The 19,248-nt window shown below is 47.0% G+C and overlaps 2 long non-coding RNA genes across 2 annotated transcripts; both read right to left on the bottom strand.

The window, feature by feature from the left end:
- Positions 1 to 344: 344 nt before the first annotated feature.
- On the bottom strand, positions 345 to 1,112 carry LOC124700867. The gene is made up of 3 exons (XR_007001856.1): positions 1,079 to 1,112; positions 742 to 800; positions 345 to 423 (listed from the first exon to the last, which is right to left on the bottom strand). It is a non-coding gene; the product is annotated as an uncharacterized LOC124700867 (long non-coding RNA).
- A 946-nt stretch (positions 1,113 to 2,058) lies between these two features.
- LOC124701770 lies at positions 2,059 to 2,420 on the bottom strand. The gene is made up of 2 exons (XR_007002218.1): positions 2,367 to 2,420; positions 2,059 to 2,193 (listed from the first exon to the last, which is right to left on the bottom strand). It is a non-coding gene; the product is annotated as an uncharacterized LOC124701770 (long non-coding RNA).
- Between the last annotated feature and the right edge of the window lie 16,828 nt (positions 2,421 to 19,248).

The following is a 19,248-nucleotide window of genomic DNA, read 5'->3' as shown; positions in this document are numbered from 1 at the left end:
GAATGCTCCTACATAATTATCATTGCTATGGCTTCCAAAATATACAATGTAACTAAACCCGGAGCAAACCTAGAGATCCAACATTGGCATACAACATGAATGATGGGATAATTTCTGGACAAAATTTGGTATACAAGGTATTTCATATACAGTTCTTCCATGTAAAGCTATTGCAGGCCAACTTGCAGTAAAACCACAACAACAAATAGGACATGGCAGATATAAGAGGATTACCTTTTGATCCAGATTAAGCCACTCATCACCTGAATCATCTTTGGCAGTACCACCGATGATCATATTTGTGGTGAGTGCAGCCCTACATTTTGATCCATATTAAGCCGTTCATCACCTGAATCATCTTTGGCAGTACCACCGATGATCTAATTGTGGTGAGTGCAGCCATTCCTTTAGATATTGCCACCTCTGTAAGAAGTGAACAGTAAGGGGAAAAGTATATCTCAACTATCTTAGGATGCAATTTAGCCACACACACAATGGGCTATTATGTAAACCGTGATCGTGACCACTCATATAGCATTTAACAGTAGAAGATAAAACCATCTCAATACATCAATTTCATTTTGCATAGTAAGAATTTTGTAGAACATCGTAACTAATACATGGCGTACAACTTAAATAAATCCAATGGTGTCCATGGATTTCAGTAAAGATGGATAATTATAAGAAAAAAACATTCTAGAAGCAGAAGACATAAGAAAAGAAAAAGAAGAGAGTGTAGACCTCATGTTTCACCATATCTCACAGTGAGGAGGCGAGGCATGAGCAGCATAATGGAACCGCTACAGCAAAGCTAGCTTAAGTGAGTTGGGCAAACTCAAATCTGATTCTTTATTATCCGTAGTCAACCAAAAGATCAATAAGTAGTACAACAATATGAGGACAGAGAGGATGACATGCATTTGCATGAGAATATTTAAACATACATGTATTTGGTCTAATTGAAGGGTTCCATGACACATATGGTTACTCCTCATCTCTAATTTAGGGAGATACTATAATTAATAATGAAGGTTAGTTAAAGTGTAAAAAACATCAAGAAAGAATAAAGAATTTCTACCTACATTGTGCCCAGTAACCACTCTACATGTTGATGCATATAAGGCCATCAGTCCACACCTGTGAAACAAACGCATGCCAACACCTAACAGAGACATCCCATGAAACTCGTCAGAGATATCGATCGTTTCAGCCTGTGCATCTTCTGAATTTGGAACAAGATATGGATAGGTTTGTTCTGCAGAGATGTTACCTACGAATGCCCATTGAGGAAGTTCTCTAAAGCTAGGATGCAGCAGCACCTTGCCCAGATCTGCACACTGTGACAACTCACATGAGCAACTGTACAACAACATAGACGGATCGAGCTGAGTTAAAATTTTGATTTTACAATGAAAATGATAAGGTATTTTTTTCAAATGGCTACAAGTTGCAACATAACAACATACATCGCAGAGGCAAGTATCTAGCAGTAAAATCAGATGTGAACCAAAGAAGCATCAGCTAGTAAAAATTAAACACCACTAATAGCACAATCTAGTCAATTGCCAATCAAACAAAAGAACAAATCTGCATAACAATTTGGTGCGGGAGGAAATATGCACTTACTATATTCTCCGGTGTGCATGTATGACTCCCTGACTTATTTCCATCCCTCTTCAAACAAATACCGATTGGCCAGCATACTTGCCACAACCGAATCCACCAGATTGAGCACCTCACATGTATCCTCCGGCCTGATTTTTTTCTCTAACACAACATAGAGCAAAAGTGTGGGTCACAATCACCTTCCACCTGACACTCAAAAACATATTTGTAATCAAAGGGCTTACCTCTCATTGTAATACCTAATGCTGCACCATATATAAGAGGCTACACAAATTCAGTTAAACATTGATCAACAGAAGCTAGTGTAAGTGAAATAGACATAATTTTTTTTGCACAAGCAATAGAAAACAACGTCATCTAATCTCCAAGCAAAGTTAATCCAAAGGTGAAGGTGATGAAGAAGAATGTAGAAAGATGATCTGCTGCTACCTCTAGATCTGGTTGTCCATGACAACCAATGCGAAGGAGTTGTGACATAGTAGGCTTTGGTTCCCTGACCATACGTCCACCTAGTACTCCATCTTTGTGCACTCTCCCTGACACCAACCCCGGTTAACCCGTGATAACCTGCAACATAATCCTCAAATAAAATAGTTATATGTCTCATACACATATCATCAAACAAGTTACGTACATAGGTTTCTCTACAACCTTTTTCTGCCTCTCTCCTGAATGATGGTGGCAAAAACGATGGAACAAGCCTGGATAAAATTATGTTATGCATAAGATATGTATTATACCCGGTTAGGTGACTTCTTCTCCAATTCCATGTTGGCCCTTTTTAACCAAACCAGCGACATCGCTGTGCTGATGCTCTGCAGCCATATGTCCTTGCAGAATCAGAGGTCTCGGGGAATCGTTGAGCATGAGAGTTTCTTTGCCTGTCTTTCCAAATAGAAAGTAAATCTTTTTATTTCACTACATATGCATATATCCCAATCAATTATTTCAGTCTAATCAAATAAACAAAGGTGCAGAGAAAATCATTTTTATTTTTGATAAAGTAGACTAAATATGAGTCAACTTACATCTGAATAATGTGGAGAAACTAAAAACAAAATTAGAGATGAGATGAGATTCAATTGGAACTTAAATATAAATGATGTGCAAAATCGGTGTATGCTGATCCTTTTGCATCTCACGGTAGGAGAACACTATAAATGACACCCAACGCTCCTAGAGGATTCACGATCTTGTCATCCCTAGCAGCATTAACACGGACAAACGTAGCCACGATGAGTGAGGGGAGGAGACAAGGAGGCCACGAGGAGGAGATTTACCGACAAATGGTGCAGCAGCAGTAGCGTCATTGGTGGCCTCCTCCACGCTGCCAGTTTCATCAGGTGAAAGCCCCATGGCGGCGCAAAATCGCGGAGAGGAAGGGAGGGGAGGAGGAAGCAGCGATGGAGGTGCTGGTGGAGCCCTCCCTCAATCAGGCGCTCGTCCATGGCCTGGCGGCGTCTTCCCCTCGCGCGTCGATGTGGGCCTCCTCGTTGCGGCGTGCTAGGAGCGCTAGGGCGCTCGTGACGCCCGGAGGCGGCGGCCGCACCCAAGGCCGACGCTACTACCGGCCGACCATGGCGACGACGGGAGGCAGCACTCGCGCCCAAGGTTTGCGCTGCTCCCAGCCAGCCATGGCAACGATGGGAGATCGACCGGAGAAGGGAGAGGCCGCGGCAGCCTAACAGCAGAGGCGATGACGAACGGGAGTGGAGGGGGCAGGCAGAGAAATCTCCAGCAGCCATTGGAGAGGAGGAAGGTCGCGCGGGGATTGGGGGAAAGGCAGCTAGGGTTTCCCCGTCGCGACGAAGACAAGTTGGCGTTGGGGATGGCTCGGGTCGATGCTGGTAGGCGCGGAGGATGGAACCAGAAAGAGGAGGGGCGTCAAGTCGGAGGCTTCGCGCCATTGGAGCCGAGGAAGAGGGACGGGCGGGAGCTAGCAGCCAGTGAGGTGGGGATTTGGCTAGGGTTTGAAGGGATTGGGGGAGACGAGCTACTGAGGGATTGGGGGAGAGGAATGGTGCAGGGATTGGGTGGGCGGACGACCCTACGCCCGCAGCCACGCGTGACCAACTTCGTGACCAACTGCAAACCCACCCGCAACGACCGACGAGCGGCCCCAGCTGTACGTGGGACCCACATGCAGCCATAGGCAGGTAAAACACTGCCATTGCATGGCTTTACCTAGCCGGAGGAAAACCCCCACGCGCGACTCAGCCAACCAGCACACCTGCTATGAGCCCACAACGAACGGACGAGATCAAATGTTGGCTAGGAACAGTAAAAATCTGACGGCCCACGTGCTTAGAGCGCTGTAAATCCCCCATGAGGGGGCATCTATTATACCTTTAGATGTGTCTTGCAATTGGACAAACTGTAGGAGGCACCTTTGACAAGCTGCATTAGTTTATCCATTGGAAAAATGCCGTATCCATTCAAGTGGTGCACTACACTGCTTGAGAGTTCACTCAGGTGTTAGAAGACATTGATACTTCCAGGTTAAAATGATGACGACTGAAATTATGTTTGTTTTGGACTTACAGCTTCTAAATTTTCTTCCTGCTCTACTATCGCCCAAACCATGCTGGGAATAACATAATAATATACTTTGTGTGTTGTAACCTAGCTGCCATTTCAGATGGGAGAACAACTTGGTTTTGTCTTTTGCATATCAAAAACAAAAGGAAAGATCTTCTGAAATTGAGGCACACAACATGTCGAAGAATTCAATAATTGTACCCAACCATGGGACCAGGTAAGTAAACATACTCCTTCATTAGTTGAAGATATAAGGTGAAGTGTATTTATTATGTTGTAATCATATATTGTCATAAAATGTACATTTTGTGCCAACTTTTAATTATTTACGTAATTAGGAATAGATATTTCTACATTTTTCACTAAGATGTTCTACTATTTGAAACAATATCAGGAGAATTATGTAGAAACACCATGCTAAAAAGTAAACCATATACGATGAAGATAAAGTTAGATCATGGATTTAACTATTAATTACGAATATCTGGATCTATACATATAGTTCGGTTAACTAAAATAAATATGGACCACAATTTAATTTAGGTGTGCCAAAATAAGATGGAATAGGAATAAATTATCCATTGTTGAATAACTACGCCATCTTTAATTATCAATATGCCCGATAGGATGCTATGCTGATGCAAATAAAACATGCCATATTTTTGAACTAAATATTATAAGTACATCTGTCGGAGGGACATATGTAGCCCGTGCGACGCACGGGTTGATGACTAGTATTACTAATATGTTTGGAAAATGGTTAAATGGAGTAGATAGACAATCTAAGGCTTATATCCGGATTGGGGTTTCTGCTTTATGTTGGTCTATTTGGAGGATCGGGAATGATCTAATTTTTAATAAAAAAAACCCTCTTTTTATTTCTTGCAGGTTGTCCATATGGTTTCCCATTGGGTCCAGCTTTGGGCCCTACTCTCTTCGGAGGGGTACCGGGATGCCATACTTTCTGGATGCACACGGCTCCTGATGGTCGCTCAGGATATCTTGTGCCAGGTTGGTTAGCGACATACTAGACGGCTATGTTGATGTCTAGTCATAGTATGTGTTTTTTTTGATGGTTGATTTTTGTATCAATCCTTGGTGATGCGTGAGTTCTAAACAATACTACGTTTGAACCTATTTCTAATAAATGGCCGTGTGCATCATCATGATGCAGAAGCCGGGGAATACCCCCATTTCAAAAAAAAACTCCATTACCATGAAAAATAAGTTCTTGAATATGAACATCAAGGTGTGAGACAATAATTTATATTATATTTACCACGAATAGCATAACTTTCCTTTCCTCCCTCTTGATCATTTACGTTCTCACTGGTGGAAAAAGGGGCTTTGGTCGCGGTTGGCAACTGCCATTAGTCGCGGTGGCGCAACCGCGACCAAAGTAGCGCGACTAAAGGCCCCCCCTTTAGTCGCGGTTCCTTACGAACCGCGACTAAAGGACCGTCCACGTGGGCCGCAGGCGAGCGCCAGGGCGGAGGACCTTTAGTCGCGGTTCTTCTGGCCAACCGCGACTAAAGGCCTCCGCAGGGTTTAGGGTTTAGCCCCCCTCCCCCTAAATCTGGTTTCTTTTTAATTTGTATTATTTTATTTCTTTTGGGTTTTAATTTTGAAGGAGTTTCACATATTCTACGGTACTGTATACATACATGCATATGAATGTACAATTTCAAACAAATTTGAAATTAGAACCAAAAAGAATTCAAGAGGAATATACAATATATATTCAATATCGGATGACCATATACAATATATATTCAATATCGGATGACCATATACAATTTTGAACAAGTTAGTTACAAATTCTGGTGCATATAAAGTTCTACGTCATCGTAATAGTGTTCTCCTCTAGGATCGATGACTTCCTCGCCAACCATCCAGCTAGTTCCTCTTGAAGTGGTCGGAAGCGAGCTTCGGACTAAGCGTCTTCCGGAGGTTATTCCTCGGGATGTTGTTCTCACAGTTCTGGTCCCGCTTATTGCGGTATCTCCGGATCCTCTCACAAACATAGTATCCACATAGATTGGTCCCCGGTGGCTGAGTATCCCCGGCCGTCCGCACTGCCATTTTAAAATGTAGCTCTTTTTTGAATTCACCGACCTTGGTATCTACGAACCGTCTCCAAACCCTACGAGGCAAAGAAAATTAAATAAACAAGAGAGTTATTAATTAGTTACTTGATATTAGGAAATGATGAACGAAATAGGCCGATCGATATAGAGCGCAAATGAATGAAAATAATTACTTTTGCATCATTTTTCTCATGTCGCCCCAAAGCGCCGGATCCATATTCGAGAGAGTCGTGGACGAGAACCGAGGAGGTCTGAACTTTAATTACCATAAGAATCCAAGTGGAACCTGCGGACACGATACATGCACGATCATGCATAACTCATCGATTAGCCATATACCATGCATGGAGTAAACAAAAGAGAATGTGCTCAAGACAGAAACACTCACCCAAAATGGTAAGGAAATAGAATATCACTTTTCTGTTGCTGTTTTCTAATAAACCGCCACAGGTCTTCCTCCACGTCGGCGGGGTGGTGTTCTAACACATATGAATTAACGATGTGTGGGTCAATGAACCCAACATCATGGATGTTCCTTATTCGCATTTCCCGCTTCTTCATTCTGCATAATATATAGCGTACACAACAAGATAGTTAGGACAATATATATATATATATAGTGCGAGGCAATGAACGAGATGGGGTAGAAATTAATAAATCACTTACGTAACGTAGCAACCGATGATAGATTTGTCGAGGTCGCGCAGATTGAACAGATGGAACAATTCACTCGGAGGAATTTGTACCCGAGTAACGTTTGAAGTGATGCTCATATTTAACTTCCGCATAGATATAGTCTTTGGCGTCATTATGTTTTATGTAACCCTTGTACCAATTTAGCAGACCTTTCATCTGTCGAGGTAGATCCTCTTCCTGCGCAGGCTCGATGAGAGGGCCATTCTTCACATATGTAAATACTACGTCCTTCATTGGCGCCTCATCAAGGCCTAACAGTGCACGAAGAGTGATACCTAAGTCAGCCGCTTGTTCTCTGGCACTCGTTACAGTCAATCCATGTGCTGCCGCAGCTGCTATGATATCGGGGGCATCCGGACCGGCGGCTTGCACTATGAGCGGGGCGATCGATTGTTTACTTTGTTCCCCGAGCTGGGCAACTTCTTTCCCCCTTTCTAATTTTGTCTCGGCCTCGTCCTCCAAGGCTTTCTTCTCCGCCTCTTGGTTCCTCTTGAACGCGAGTGCTTGCCTACGAAGTTCACGTAAATAGTCGTCAGGCAGATTCTTCGCGGCTTGGGACGGTGTGTTCAAAAATGACTTAGCCCATCGCTTTTCCTTGTCGGAATATACCGGCTTGGGCTCGCCCTCTATTTTCTTCTTGACGCTCGCCTTCCATTTCTCTAAATCAGCAGCCGCGCCCGCCTCGACTTCCTCGGCACTACTTTCCCAAGGCCTCGTGGGGAGAGGCTTCGGTGATACCTCCGGTACCTTTGTTTTCTTAGGTACGTAAGGGTCCGGGTTAATAACCCAGGACTGCTTACGCTTCTTCGCCGGAGGTGGATTGGGGGCGGTACCGGTGTCCGATCACCCGCCGGACGAGGACCGGGGGCGGCGTCGGGCCGACGTGAATGAGGTGTATTAGGTGAAGCACCACCGCCACCGTCACCGCCACCGCCACCGTCACCGCCACCGCCACCACCACCACCGTACGGGGGTGGACTTGTTGGCGCCTCGCCCGGAAACTTGATAAATTTCTTCTCGCCATAGAATGAACTGGCGCTTGACATCTCCAAGTCTTTTCACCCCTTCAGGTGTAGCAATGTCAATGTCCGGGTCCTCAAACCCTTGGACTATCTCCTCCACCGTGACACGAGCATAGCCATCTTGAATGGGGTTGTTGTGGTGGAGTGCTCCGAGTGGTAAAGCACTCGCCGATGGCTACCTTCATGGACATGTTCCCGATAGGATAATACAGATGACATGCTTTCATCTCCTTTATATCGTCCACGGGGTAGCGAGGAGGCTCCGGTGCAGTAATTTCGACCACCAGAGGCTCCGGTGCAGTAATTTCTATCGTCGGTGCACCAGCCGGTGAGGCCTCCGTGGAAGCCACGCTGCTTCTTCTCCGCTGCTGGCTTCCGAGATCCATTGGATGATCTTCATGCTACGCCCGAGCTGCCTCTCTTTCGGCTACTAGTACACTCACGGTTTTATTCATCACATCCATTTCCGTTACCAACTGCGCCACAACATCTTTTTCCCGATCCATCTTTCTCTTACGGCTTCTGTAACCGTACGGGTCATCGTTACGGGGAACCCTATTTTCCACGGAATGGGCCCCATGCCTCGCACACGTCCTCCGTGTTCGGGATTCCCGAGGGCTTTTGTCGTGGCGTCGTTCTCTCTGTTGAACTTGATCTTCCCCTCTTGAGCATCCCTCATTGCCTCAATAAGCTTTTTGGTGGGTGTAATTATTTTGCCCTGATAAACACACTCCCCTGTCTCCGGGTTCAGCGATCCCCATGCCCGTACCACCAGCTTTTGGCCCTTGGGTCCCATCCCTCCGTACCTGGACGGATTCCTCGCGCCCTCAGCTCGTTCTCCATCTTCTCCCACCTAGGCTGCCAAAAGCGATACCCTCCCGGCCCCATTTTATGATTGTACTCCTTCTTGGCCGCATTTTCCTTATTTTTTTCGATAGTTCAAGGAACTGCTCCGATTTCTTTTGCTTCACAAATTCAGGCCAATCATGTTGCAGTTTCTCATATTGTCCTTTGAAAACCGGAGTCTTGCCCTGGTTGACAAAGTCATGGGCTAGATTTTGCTTGTATTTCCGGAATGCGTTGTCCATCCTAGAAAGAGCGAACTGTTTGACTAGCTTGCGCCTCTTCTTGTTTTCCGCAATCTTGTTACCCTCCTCATCGTATTTGCGGTATTCCGGAGGTAGAACGAAATGTTCCATAAGCTTGTTGAAGCAATCTTTTTTTCTCTCTTATCGACAAAAGTGAAACCAACACGTGCCTTCTTTGGCTCATTCCACTCCTGGCGGGTGATCGAGACGTTGTCTCTAACAACGGCTCCGCATTGGCCGACAAACTTGGTGGCGTTCTTGCTGGGCTCCGGCGGCCTGCCGGTTGCTTCGTCGACAACATCGATGGTGCATGTTTCTCCTGCTTTCATCGTCTTGGTTGCGCCACGCTTTGACGACGTACTCGATTTTTTCGACGATCCGGCCGAGGGCTAAAATAAGAAAGAGAGTCGCGCGCGTTAGTACACACACATTTATTCAAATCAGTTAGTTGTATCACCAGACGCTCAATATGTATATATATATACCTCGGCACCGGAGGTGGTTGCTACTTCCAATTGAAGATCGTCGTTTATCGACGTTTCTTCGGCATCATCTTCCTGACGGCGCCCTTCATCTTCACCGTCCAGGTTCAGATAAGAAGAGATATCATCTTCTTCTTCTCCGGTCGGCACAAATGGAATATCGCCTTTTATGATGCCGAACATATGGTCTTCGACGTCCGGATCATAGTTGTCCAGAATCGGGTCAGCTCTATCGTCCGCCATATGTCGATCCCGAAAACATGTAGTCAAAACAAATTAATTGTGTATATGCCAGCATTATCACATCTCTTCTACATATAAAGAGAGAGGGCGACGAGGGAGGCGAGAGGGGGGACGCAGTGACCGCGTGACCGAGAGACCGGTGGCGGTGGCGAAAGGGGGGACGCAGTGACCGCGTGACCGAGAGACCGGTGGCGGTGGCGAATTGAAAGCGGGGTCCAAGTGCAGGCTGTCTAAAACCGCTTGTACACGTGGACTAAAACCACCTAAAAAAACAGACCAAATCCGGTATGGGGGTAATTTGCATGGTATTGCATACTTAGGGGGGTTATTTGTCCCAGTTAATAGTTAGGGAGGGTTAGCATCCCAAACACAATACTTAGGGGGTTATGTGGACTTCTTTCGATTTTTCCTTTACTGTTACCTTTCATCTCTGTTGTAATAAACTGAACTGGCTATTAAGCCCTCCCCGTGGGGAACGACCGGGCTATCGAAAAGAATATGCAAAACGCAACCCTAGTTCTATCTTCTATTAGTTGTCTTAGAATTATCTAGCTAGAAATCCTGCTATTGATCGATGCAGGTCTCCAAATCAGGAGCAGATTGTTCGATTCCGACTAGCGGGATCTGACAGCCTCGTGAAGTACGGACGCGCAGGGCCTGCCGACGCGGTGTTCATCTGCAGAAATTTTTTGGGGAGGGCTCGGTTCTTCTGTTGGCGGAGATGGGGCTACTGGCGACGCGACGCGACGACGAGGAGAACGCCAGATTTGGACGCGGATGGGCGTGACCGGGTGGGACTCTTGCAGGGAGGTCGGGGAGGAGGAGGGAGGGCGGAAACGGAAGGAGGACAAGGGAGATCCAAAATTATATACATTATACAATATATATTACATATTTGTTAAATTTTAAGTTAAATTTTTTGTTAAGTTTAAATTTTTGTTAAGTTTAAATTTTTTGTTAAGTTTAAATTCATGTTAAGTTATTTTTTTGCTAAGTTATTTTGTTAAGTTTAAAAAAAACAAAAAAAAAAGAGAGATCGAGGCAGGGGCGCCGTGTACTGGCGCGACCCCTGCCTCTCTCTCCCACGCGCGGCGCGGCCGCCGGCCGGTATCTGCAGGCGCGCGCCTTCCTCGCCCTCTCTCTTCCCTCCGCGCGGTCGGCGACCTCCTCTCTCTGCATGCCGGCGAGGAAACAGCGGCGGCGCGGCGCGGCGAGGAGCAGGGGCGGGGCGGCACACGTACTGGCGGCGGCGGCGGGGCGTGGCTTCGGCGGCGACGGCGTCGATCGAGGGCGCGCGTGTGCGGCGCGGCGGCGGTCGGCGAGAGGAGGAGGGGCCGGCGCGGCGGTCGGCGCGCGAGGAAGGGGTGCGCGGCGGCGGCGTCGAGGCGCGGCAGCGGTCGGCGTCGAGGCAGCCTGACGGTGAAGTCGAAGAAGATGAAGTGGAAACCGCCGAGGCGGGCGCGCGCCTATTTATAGAAATCGACCTTTGGTCGCGGTTGGGGTCACCAACCGCGACTAAAGGGGTACCTTTAGTCGCGGTTGGTGACCCCAACCGCGACCAAAGCGTATTTTCGGCGGGTTTTTCGTTTCCCGCGGAAAATATCCTTTAGTCGCGGTTGGTGAGCCCAACCGCGACCAAAGGCTATTTTTCAAATTAGTTTTCATTTAAAATCTGAAAAATACATATAATATATCAATAAATTCAGAAAAATAAAACTAATTCATTTAAAAATCTTAAAAATACAAATAATATATCAAAAAATTCAGAAAAATAAAAATAATTCATTTAAAAATCTTAAAAATACAAGTAATATATCAAAAAATTCAGAAAAATAAAACTAATTCATTTAAAAATCTTAAAAATACAAGTAATATATCAAAAAATTCAGAAAAATAAAACTAATTCATTTAAAAATCTTAAAAATACAAGTAATATATCAAAAAATTCAGAAAAATAAAACTAATTCATTTAAAAATCTTAAAAATACAAGTAATATATCAAAAAATTCAGAAAAATAAAACTAATTCATTTAAAAATCTTAAAAATACAAGTAATATATCAAAAAATTCAGAAAAATAAAATCTTCCCACCAGTTCTTCCCGCCACTTTCTTCCCGCCACTTTCTTCCCGCCACTTTCTTCCCGCCTCTTTCTTCCCGCCATTTTCTTCCCGCCACTTTCTTCCCGCCTCTTTCTTCCCGCCACTTTCTTCCCGCCTCTTTCTTCCCGCCTCCCTGTCTTCCCGCTCCCATTTTTCCCGCCATTTGTCACTACATATAGGTAGCCCGGCTTGGCCAGCATTATCACATCTCTACAATCTCTCATCACTCTCTCATGGCTTCCACCGCACCCACTCTAACCTACCGGCAGGTGGAGGAGCTTTGCGCCTCGAACTACCCTTGCCCTCCGGGCTACCGCGTCCCTGCCGGGCTGGAGCCTAGCGCCGGCGGCGTGCCGGTCCCTCCCGTCCCTCGGGTACTGCGCGCCGGGCGGCCATCACGAACCACTACTACCTCGACCTCACGCCGGAGCAGCGGATGAATCCCCGCCGGCATCCCGATAACCAGCATACTTGGGACGCCTTCTTCATCAATCGGCGTGAGAGGACGCTCGCCGGGTATGAGGAGGACGGTCCGCCTCCCGGAAACTTCCACGAGGCCGGCCGTCGGCTATGGTGGTACGGCCGGACTCCGCGAGCGTCATGGACTACATCACGGCCGGCGATATCCCCCGCCTGCGCTACCCTCGGTTCGAGCCACGAGCACCGCCCGACGACGAGCGACGACAGCGAGCGGCGACGACGACGCCGGCAACTTAGAAGGCGACGACTACCGGTACAACGGCGGCGGCTATGAAGACTACGAGTATGCATATTATACGCCTAGGCATGAGTATGACTAAATCACTCCAAATTTCATGTATGCGGGAGTATGACTTAGTCACTCCAAATTTCATGTATCATCAGTGCTATCTCGAGTCAATTGAATCATTCGAAAATGGACACCAAACACATCACGGGTAATATAATTCACATGATTCATTCAACAAAGTTTGGTACAATAATAAATTATTACACATCATTTCTTCCCTTGTGTCCCTGCTTGCTTACGATTGTGCCGTATCCATGGAGCATCCTCATCATTTAACTTAATGCTTGGGTCGGTGTTCACTTTGAAGGGCGGAATTTCAGCAAACATATTATAATCTTCTCGACATGTCCGTCTTGTCCTCCACTCCCACGATGTTTCTTTTCCCTGAAAGAACAATGTGGCGCTTTGGATCATCGCATGATGTACCGATCGTTTTCTTATCTTTCCGTTTCCTCGGTTTGCTACTCATGTCCTTCACATAGAAAACCTGAGCGACATCTTTCGCTAGGACGAATGGTTCGTCAAGGTAACCAAGATTGTTGAAATCCACCATTGTCATTCCGTATTGCTGGTCCACCTTTACCCCACCTCCTGTTAGCTTGAACCATTTGCACCGGAACAAAGGGACCCTAAAGGAGGGTCCATAGTCAAGTTCCCATATCTCCTCTATGTAACCATAATATGTGACCTTTTGCCCATTCTCGGTTGCTGCATCAAAGCGGACACCACTGTTTTGGTTGGTGCTCTTTTTATCTTGGGCGATCGTGTAAAATGTATTCCCATTTATCTCGTACCCTTGGAAAGTCGTTATAGTCGAAGATGGTGTCTTGGCCAACATGTACGAGCTGATCTACAACCTTATTGTCACTCATTAAATGTTTTCTCAACCAACTGCCGAAAGTCTCCATGTGGGCCTTCCTAATCCAGGATTCGGGCTTCCCGGGGTTGTCCGAGCGTAAAATATTCTTGTGTTTCTCAAAGTACGGAGCCACCAAGCTGGAATTGGTCGGAAGCTGTGTGGTGTGCTTCGATCGAGAGAATGGCCGTCCATACATATCGTTGATTTCCTTCCGATCGTGCCTTTTCCACTTAGTCTCCCCTCGTGCCGCGATTGAGGAAGACCAATCGGCTTAAGGTCGGGAACAAAGTCAACACAAAACTCAATTACCTCCTCATTTCCATAGCCCTTGGCGATGCTTCCTTCTGGCCTAGCACGGTTACGAACATATTTCTTTAATACTCCCATGAACCTCTCGAAGGGGAACATATTGTGTAGAAATACGGGACCGAGAATGGAAATCTCATCGACTAGGTGAACCGGGAGGTGCGTCATAATATTGAAGAAGGATGGCGGGAACACCAACTCGAAACGACAAGACATTGGATCACATCGTTCTTTAACCGTGGTAGAACTTCTGGATTGATTACCTTCGAGAGATTGCATTGAGGAATGCACATAGCTTCACAATGGCTACTCGAACATTTTCCGGCGGGAGCCCCTCAAAGCAATCGGAAGCAATTGCGTCATAATCACGTGGCGGTCGTGAGACTTCGGGTTTTGGAACTTTTTCTCCGCCATGTTTATTATTCCCTTTATATTGGACGAGAATCCTGACGGGACCTTCATACTGCTCGGGCATTCAAAAAAGATGACCTTCTCTTCTTTGGTCGGAGCGTAGGCGGCACGACCTTGAAACCGTTCCGGATGCGGGTCATCGGGGTCTTTCAAACTTTGCTTGGTCCTGCCGTGCTTCCTTTGTATCATTTGACTTCCCATACACGCCCAAGAAGCTTAGGATGTTCACGCAAATATTCTTCGTAACGTGCATCACGTCGATTGCGGAGCGGACTTCTAGGACTTTCCAATATTCTAGCTCCCGAATATAGATTTCTTCTTCCACATGGCTACGTGCCCGTCGGCTCCCTTCGGAACTGATTGTCCGCCAGGACCCTTTCCAAAGATGACTTTCAAACCCTTGACCATATCAAATACCTCAGCACCGAGTGTGTTCCGCAGGCTTCGGCCGGTGATCCGCCTTGCCGTTGTAATGCTTGCCTTTCTTTCTTCTTCGGATGACCTTTCGGAAGAAATCGACGATGCCCAAGGTACACGTTCTTCTTACAATTTGGCAAATGTACACTTTCGGTCTCATGTAAGCGGTGCGTGCATGCATTGTATCCCTTATTTGACAGTCCCGAAAGGTTACTAAGAGCGAGGCCAATCGTTGATGGTTACGAAAAGCAACGCTCGTAGGTCAAATTCCTCTTCTTTGTGCTCATCCCACACACGGACACCAGGTCTGCCCCACAGCTGTAAAAGTTCATCAACTAATGGCCTTAGGTACACATCGATGTCGTTGCCGGGTTGCTTCGGACCTTGGATGAGCACCGGCATCATAATGAACTTCCGCTTCATGCACAACCAAGGAGGAAGGTTGTAGATGCATAGAGTCACGGGCCGGGTGCTATGGCTGGAGCTCTGCTCGCCAAAAGGATTCATGCCATCCGTACTTAGACCAAATCTTATGTTCCTTGCGTCGGCTGCAAAATCTTTGAACTCTCTGTCGATCTTTCTCCATTGCGTTCCATCTGCGGGGTGTCTCAACTCCCCGTCCGACTTACGGTCCTCTTTGTGCCATCGCAACAACTTGGCATGCTCTTTGTTCCTGAACAGACGTTTCAACCGTGGTATTATAGGAGCATACCACATCACCTTGGCGGGAACCCTCTTCCCGGGTTTCGGCCCTCAACATCGTCACCGGGGTCATCGCCTCCGATCTTATAACGCAATGCGGTGCATACCGGGCATTCATTCAAATTCTCGTATTCACCGCGGTAGAGGATGCGGTCGTTGATGCATGCATGTATCTTCAGAACCTCTAAACCTAGAGGGCGGACAACCTTCTTTGCTTCGTACGTAGTGGCGGGCAACTCGTTATTCTTTGGAAACATATTCTTCAACATTTTCAGCAAGTTTTCAAATGCCGAGTCAGCTACACCTGCCTGTGCCTTCCATCTCAGCAAATCCGAGTGTGCAGCCCAGCTTTTTCAGACCATCATCGCATCCGGGGTACAGCGCCTTCCTGTGATCCTCTAACATGCGATCCAAATTCTCCCTCTCTTTTTCAGTTTCGCAGCGTCTCCGTGCATCAGCAATGGTCCGACCAAGATCATCAACGGGATCATCACGTGCCTCTTCTTCACCTTCCCCTTCACCTTCCCCTTCACCTTCAGCATCCTCCATGAAAGTATCACCGAAATGAGCAAGATAGCTTTCATCATTGAAATCATCCCCTTCTTCATCTTCTTCCATTATAACCCCTCTTTCTCCATGCTTGGTCCAACAATTATAGCTTGGCATGAAACCGTGCCGAAGCGGTGCATGTGAACATCTCTTGAGGAAGAGTAACCATTCCGATTCTTACATTTAACACATGGACAGATAACAAAACCCCCCGCTTGTTCGCATTGGCCACTACGAGGAAATCTTTCAAACCCGCACTTGAACTCGCCGGAGAGTCGGTTACCGTACATCCATTGTCGATTCATCTGCATTATTATAATATAAAATATATAATTAACCATCATGCATTTGTTAAACTAACTAGCTACAAACAATATAAATTAAACAATGAACTACACACACATGCACATTTTATCAACGACACATCAAAGGTTCAAGTTGCTAACCGCGATCGAGGAGGAAAAAATAAATGAGAAAGCTCAAGTGTGGCTCCAACACTTCATATCATGTTTGTTTCATGCTCTTGGGGCATTTCATCAAACACCTTATGTGCATAAGAGGAACCAAAAGCAAACCTAACACCCACTTGTGAAGCTTGTGAAGAGAATGGCACCAAATGGCTAAGTGTTGGCTGCTGGGTGGGTATATATAGGGGAGGGGCTTTAGTCCCGGTTGGCCTGCCCAACCGCGACTAAAGGCCTTCGGGCAACTAAAGCCCCCCACGTGCACCGGCTGGCCACCGAGCGCCCTGGGCCCAGGCCTTTGGTCGCGGTTCGCCTCCCGAACCGCGACTAAAGGTACCATTAGTCGCGGTTCCTTTACCTTCGCGACTTATGGGGCTCACCCGAAGCCTGTTTTTCCACCAGTGTCTATTAGCGATCTCTCAAAATGGGATGCCATCTTAGGTCAGGTACGATGCCATCTAATAAAGAAAAACTAAATGACGAAGGGTAGCACACCTTTCTATGGATCAGTGTCATTTGGAAAACACCGAACACCTCGTTGCTGCCCTTGTAGCAGTAGTTGCCTATGATGCAGAAGGCCACTCGGCCAGCCGAATGAGATAGACAGCTGCAGCTGCGCCCGCCGGCGGCCGGAATCCATTGTTATGCTAGCTAAGTTCTTGAATCTGAAAAATCAAGGAATCAAACAATCACACTACAATATTTCAATTTCCATTATATTTGTCATACATTTCATTAGCTCTCTATCATATGCATTCTGCCATCTATCTTTCAAGATGTGATGCCATCATATATCAGAAAAAGATACTAAACTATAAAGGAAACATAAAAAATCAGAACACACCTTTATTTCGATTAAGGGCCATGTGAAGAAAATAGTATGGCTGAGGCTCTACCACCATCGTTCCACGATCGCTAACATTCTTGGCTCACTCACACACATACGAAACTAATGGTAGAATCCCATCAGTGAGAGAGAAAACAGGCTTGAGGTCAAGGGAGGCTGCGCCACCGGAGCGCTGCGTCGGTGGTGTCGGCTAGAACCAAGCCTTCAGCTCGTCCCCACAGTGGTGGCTCGTCTGGACGGTGAGGGATGCCTGGGGCATCGGTGGCGGTGTTGGAGAGCAGAAGAGGAGCTAGGGTTTGAGCGTGGCAGCAACGCGGAGGTGTAGGAAGGCTACTTCGGAAGAAGAATCAAATAGGGAGAGGTCGATGGAGCTGCGTCGACAAGCAGTAGGCCTGGGGACACCGACGGTGTGGTTGCGGGAGTAATGGAGAGGGGCGGCTCACTCGGGAGAGGGAGAGGAGGGTCGGGAGGACAGAGAGAAAGAGTTTGGGAGATTTGCATATGCTCGCTCACACCCATGATCCTACGGTCCACAGAGGCGCGCGCGGGAGTAACCGGTATAGGCCTCACAAGCCAGCGATTGCAACAAGATTAATTGTTGTAGTTAATATGCAGTGTTCTTCACACAAAATATTTGATGATTTTTGTTAAAACCAACATGTAAATCTGTGCAAATATGCTTGCCATAAGACTATCCAACGAGTTTGGTATGCACTTATTGTAGAAGAGGAAAACAGAAGTGGTAACAGTTCGGGGATATTCATTTCTGTTCACGGGTGCATATGAATAAAAATGTCCACATCTTTGTTTTTATTTCGTTAGAAAAAAGCACTACTAGGAAAAGGCCTAGCCGTAAGACTGCCAGCAGTGGCGCACCATGACTGCCGTGCGCCACTACTACTTAGCAGTGGCGCACCACAAAACGGTGGGCCACTGTTAGAAAAGTAGTAGTGGCGCACCTTGATTGTGGTGCGCCATAAGTAAGTGCTGACAGGAGGCCAGCTCCTCCCCCAACCTAGTAGTGGCGCACGTCTCCGGGGTGCGCCACTGCTACATTTCTTACCTATGGCGCACGTTGGCGGGGTGCGCCACTGCTAGGAGGTGTCCAGAGCTCATTTAGAGATGATAGGCTTAGCAATGGCGCACTTCAGTGGTGCGCCACTGCTACATAGGTTACCTATGGCGCATGTCATTAGGTGCGCCACTGCTAGGGGGTGGCTAGAGCCCCTTTAGAGATGAGAGGCTTAGCAGTGGCGCACCACCTAGCAGTGCGCCATTGCTATGTCACCCTAGCAGTGGCGCACGGCTAGGTGGTGCGCCACTGCTAACCTGGGACCATTTCCTGCTTTTAACCCCTCCACTCACATGTGCCACCCACTTTCCCCAAACACTCTTCCACCACCACCTCCCACCATATCTGGATCTGGTCGTGTTGCCCCTCCTTCCCACCTCATTTTCACCTCTTCATTCACCAAAATTAAGTTGGTAAACTTAATTTTCTTCATAGGTAAGTAATGGTGAAGCTTTCTTAGCTCAATACCCTACTCAATCTCAACTTTTTACCGCGCATCCAACACTCTAGGTCTCGCCGTATCGGTAACTTTGTTGGTTTTATGCTTTGTGTGTGACCGGTTCCGATCGTCTTGCACACACGTCACGTACACGTGTGTGTGCACATATGTTATGTGCGAAGCTCGATCATGTGTTGTGCGCATGCGCGAAAAGCGTCATGTGCATGTGTTGGTACATACCGTGGAGGATATCATCCAACTGGGGCCGACATTCCTGCACAGCATGATGCCGTTCGAAAGGATGAATGATGTCATCAAAGGGTACGTTCGCAACAGGGCACGTCCAGACGGAAGCATAGCCAAGGGCTTTCGACCGAAGAGTGCATCTCCTTCTCGCACGAGTTATCTAGAAATCGAGAACCTCGTTGGCCTGCCGCGTAAACGGGCATCTCGGGAAGCTCGTTGGATGGGGTCACCGCGACGGTAGCCGCGAAATGCATGTCGACTTCAAGGGTCGAATCGCCGACTTT

This window comes from Lolium rigidum, chromosome 3 (assembly GCF_022539505.1).
Source record: "Lolium rigidum isolate FL_2022 chromosome 3, APGP_CSIRO_Lrig_0.1, whole genome shotgun sequence".
NCBI lineage: Eukaryota > Viridiplantae > Streptophyta > Magnoliopsida > Poales > Poaceae > Lolium > Lolium rigidum.
Note: the sequence above shows the minus strand (reverse complement) of the source record. Positions and strands in the feature narration are given on the sequence as shown.